General features: G+C 58.4%; 1 long non-coding RNA gene across 1 annotated transcript; it reads right to left on the bottom strand.

The window, feature by feature from the left end:
• Positions 1 to 296: 296 nt before the first annotated feature.
• On the bottom strand, positions 297 to 3,989 carry LOC134151975 (uncharacterized). Its single transcript, XR_009960945.1, has 2 exons — positions 1,852 to 3,989; positions 297 to 1,583 (listed from the first exon to the last, which is right to left on the bottom strand). It is a non-coding gene; the product is annotated as an uncharacterized LOC134151975 (long non-coding RNA).
• Positions 3,990 to 4,642: the final 653 nt, after the last annotated feature.

Below are 4,642 nucleotides of genomic sequence, written 5' to 3'. Positions count from 1 at the left end.
GGGACGGTGCTGGAGAGCCAGCGTGGCGCCTCGAGACGGCCCGGGACAGCCGGAGAGGGCCGGGCCAGCTGGCGCCTCCGAGACCCGCTCGCCCGGAGCGGGCTCACGAGGTCCGGACGATGCTACCGGACGGGGATGTCGTGGAGCAAGAGCCGGTTTCCGAGCCCCTGCGAAGGGCTGCCGGGGCCGGGCTGCGGGGACAGGGCTTTCTCGGTGGGGGGGCTTCATGTTCCTCCCTCCGAAGCATTAATGAATGCGCAGTGGGATTTCTTCATTAAAAATGGAAGAAAAATAAATAATGGATATTCCCGGGTGGTTGCTCCCCAAATTTATTTATTTATAGAGCATCCCGCATTTGATTAGATTAAAGCTGAGGGAAGCACTCTTCTCCTCACCCTGATGTAAGGAAAGAGTAATGAAACCTTTTGAGAAATATATGACTTGGTCTTAGAAATGCAAAAAAATAAATTTATCTAGATGAAGAAAGGGAGACGTGATGAACTGGAATCGAGCAGGAAGCCTTGAGAGAGAATCAAAAGTTTGGGGATTCATCGGAGGACATAATTGCAACATGTATATTGATTTTACAGAGATAAGAAAACAAATGTTTGTGGAGATTGGACTTAGTTTATTACATTTATTTCCCCACAGAGCTGATGTTTCTCCATTAGGGAAAAAAAAAAAAAAACAAGCCATGTTCTTAAATGCATTGTTTTTTCAGGGATGCTTATTAAGTTATTGCCTGATCCCACTGGCTCTATCTTTTTGTAAATTGGTTTGTCTGGAAGGTTACACTCTTCAGGCATCTTATGAACCATCCTTTTTTCCCCCCTTAATTATTTGCATGAAAGGACTGGCATCCTGCTGCGGCTCTTGCTCCCTGGCAGCTCGGTGGAAAGCGCCTTTCGTCTAGAAACTTGCCTCAAGCTAAAAACGCTGCCCAGAGGCTTCGCGCGTGCGCCCGAAAACCCTCCGTCCCGCGCCTCGTCCGGGGCTCGAAGCATCGGGCGAAATCGCGGCGGCCGGCGAAGCGCGGCGCGGCGCTAACCCTGCGCGCCCGAGGCGCCCGGCAGCTTTTCAGCGCTCGCTGATGCCGCTCCTTGATCGCAGCTCGGGCGCCGCGTCACGAGCCAGAGCAGCCGCGCTGCCGGGCCTGACTGATTGCGATTTGAGTCCTGACTTCTCTTTCAGCGTAATCAGGCCTGAACGGGGGATTTTTTACAGTGACAATTAAAATAATGAAAGTGAACTTTAAATGACATTCAGAGAGTGTCACCTGCTTGCCGGGGGCTCCGGCGCGCGCGGGACGTGCTGGAGGTGCTGGGGCAGCGGCAGAGCCCAAGCCCGGCCGGATCCCCCTCCGCCGTCCCCGGCGGCGTGCCAGGAGCGAGGCGGTTTCCGCAAGGACGTGTCTCCAGCGGGGATTTTCCTGCCTCCTGGCACAGCTCCAGCGAACGGGAGCGACCTGCCGCCGAGCGGCTCCCTCCTGGCGCTGGCGGCTCCTCCGACGAGTTCAGAGGGTTCGAGGGGATCGGTGAAGCAGCGCTTGTGCCTCCGTGCGGGGAGGGAGCACTCGGCGAGCCCTGGGGAAGAGCGTGTTAAAACCCGAAGGTCCAAAGGGCACGCACAGAACATCCCGGTGCCCACCCACAAACACCCGCCCCCGGCTACACACGTGCAAACACGCGTGTGCCTGCAAACACGCGTACGTAGACGCATCCCATTCCCTTCTTCCCTCTGCCCGTCGGCGCGGAAGCGCTCGTCACCAGCAAGTGGTAGCTCTTCACGGGGACGCCACGGAGATGCTGCAGGAATTAACTCGCAGCTGAGTTGTGGCTACCATCTCCTTACCGCTCTGCTCTGGGAATTCCCAAAGCAAGCCGTTCCGGAGGAGCCGGGCGGCAGAGGCAGGCTGCTCCCCGCGGCTCCGTCCTGCCAGCTCCCCGCCTGCGCCTGCGGCCCGGGGGCAACCGCGGACGGGGGCAAAGACGGTCCCACGGGCAAGAAGAGCAGTCTCCCCAGTGGAAAAAGCAAATAAGCGAAGGGACTGTTCTGCTTCGAACGCGCTGCTTGGGGTTTTGATGAGAGAGGTTAACCGATTTTTTTAATCCAGTAGAATTCCCACGGAAACGCTAGTTCTCACGAACGTGGGTCCTGCAGCGGCTCCTTCCAATGGCATAAATTAAGCAGACAAAAATTGAGGCTTAATGTCAAGAAAAAGCTTCCTAATAACAAGATTTCGTCTGCTCCGCAGCAGCCTCCTGAGGGAGGCGTTGGAGAGCCCGTCAGCCGAGGTACCGCCGTCCTGGCCGAGACTTGGAGCTGCTGAGAAACGGACCGCAGCAAAGCCAACGCCACGCAGCAGCACGGCGGCCGCCGGGCGCCAGCAGCTCTGGCTCGCGAGCGGCCTGCGAGGGATTCGATCCGCCGGGCTGAGAGCGGAAGAAACTCGGATGCAGGCCAAGGTCCGTCCCGCGGCCGCGACGGCCTCGGCCCCCGGCCCGGCGCCGAGCTGCGCAGGGGACTCGGGGCATCGGTCCCGCTGTAGAGCGCGTCTGGGCGATTGCCGTGGTCTGCAGCCAAGGCAGCTTTGCAGCTCTTCACTGCTAATTACCCACGGATAATAAGCGAATACAATAGCGAAGGATATTAGAATAATTTACCGTTCATCAAAGAAGAAAGATTGCGATCATTTGCCTTCAGTACACCCATTCCCGTAACGAGGATCCTACCCAAGAGACCTTCCAATCAGCCCCTTTTGACAACCCTCACCAAAATCCGTTACAGCTATTAGCAGCAAACTTATTAGCTGGTAATTAACTCTGTTATTAACTTGACTTCAGCAATCAATGGCGAGATCTACGGCGAACGCGTCGTTAAGTCGGGAGGATCGCTGCGCGGCCGCCGCCTGCCCCCGTCCTGCCGCGGGGCCGCCCGGTTTTCCGCCCCGGCTTTGCTCCCCGGCGCCGGAAACGCGAATCCCGCTGGAAGCGCGGCCGTTCGGGGGCTGCTTTTGGTTAAAGCAAGACAAGAAAAAAGAGAAGGGGGGGAACTTTCCCTCCTGCCTTCCCGCTTCAGAGAAAACACGTAAGCAGCACTATAGCTCTACACCCAATACGTATATTCCTTGATATATAACTTAATAAAAGTTTATGGAGCTCGGATAAGGGATCCACGCTGAACAGATGAACTGGCACTGAAATATGGTCCAATTAAGCCTGTAACGGGGCTGGCTTTACTTTGAACACTCTCCAACGCGAAATGAGAGCTCCACCAGAGGAGATAAATCAGCCGACATAAAGCAAGCGGGCGTCAGCGCGGCTCCGGGGCGCGCGGGACCCGTCCCTCCTCCGCCGCTGCGAAGCGGCTGCCGCGGGGGCGGCCGGCCGGCCGGCCCCTCTTCCCCGCCGTCGCGGCTGCTCCGCGGCTGGCGGCCGCGATCTCGCTCCTCTGCCCGGGCATCGGCGGGGGAAACCGGCCGCGAGGCGCCGCGGGGCCGGGGTCCTGCTCGCGCAGCGCTGCCCGAGGAAAACAAAAGCACAAATTGTTTTGCCGTCGCGTTCCCGCAGCTGCGATTAGCACGTTCATGCATTCGTTTTATCTCCCCTTGCTCGTCGCCCTCTTCTTTCTCTTTTGCCGCTGCTTCAAGAAAAAGGAGATTATTTTTAATTACAGTTTTGCATTCTGTTAATGAACCTCAGCGACGCGCAGCACACGGGCGCGGTGGCTTCCAGGGGCTTTCCGCGGGCCGCGCTCACTGCCGCCAGCGCCGCGCTCCAGCCTGCGGGTGAGACCTGCCCCCGGTTTGGGGAGCGAGGGCGAAAGGGGTGCATGTGCGACCCCCCCCCGTCGTCAGCGTGCAAAGAGCTCGGCGCTAATCAAAGTTTCATCCCGACGGCACGCTGCGCAGCTGAAGGGAAAACCCAACCGCTCCGATTTTCCGGGTCGCTGTGGTAGCAAAAGGAGGGTTTGAGGCTTTGTTTCTCATCAAAAGCAGCTTTACTCCCTCCCCCAAAACGCAAGCGAGCGCACGGGTTTTCTGCCTGTGGAAAAGGTCATTCCATCATCCAGACCTGTCACCTGACGTGCTATTTTTATTGAGGTGAAAGGCAGAAGTGTTGAAACTCTGCCAAGCCGAATGAGAAGGGAACGGGAGCTCGCCAAAGCGACCGGCAGCCCTGCGGGAGCACCGCGCCGGCGATGCTCGAGGCTCCGCCGAGCATCGAGCCCCCGATGCAACTGCCCCGGCGCCCGAAACGCCCCGCGGCGCCCTGTCGCTCCTAAAGCTTGTGCAGCCGGAGCCTCGTGAGGCTCTTGGCAGCCTCGCCGGACCTTTTCCCTGCCGTAAACCCGCCTGGCAAAGCCTCCTCTGCCCCTCGGCGTGGGGCACAGGGGGCCTTTCCCGTGGGGCGCCGAGCCGGCTCTTCCCACCCGCTCCCGGCGCAAAGTCCTCGTCCTGCCAGCCGAGGCGGCTACGGAGCCGTCTCTTCCCTCCTCTTCCTCTTAAAGCAGCATTTTCATGCTTATTATTACTATTAAGATTATTACGTTGCAATATAGTATTAATAAGCTCCACTCCAGCTCGCTGTGTGCAGCAGCGGGGCGAGGTGCAGCCCGGCCCGGCACCGCTCGGGGCTTGGGG

Source organism: Rhea pennata, chromosome 28, assembly GCF_028389875.1.
Source record: "Rhea pennata isolate bPtePen1 chromosome 28, bPtePen1.pri, whole genome shotgun sequence".
NCBI lineage: Eukaryota > Metazoa > Chordata > Aves > Rheiformes > Rheidae > Rhea > Rhea pennata.
Note: the sequence above shows the minus strand (reverse complement) of the source record. Positions and strands in the feature narration are given on the sequence as shown.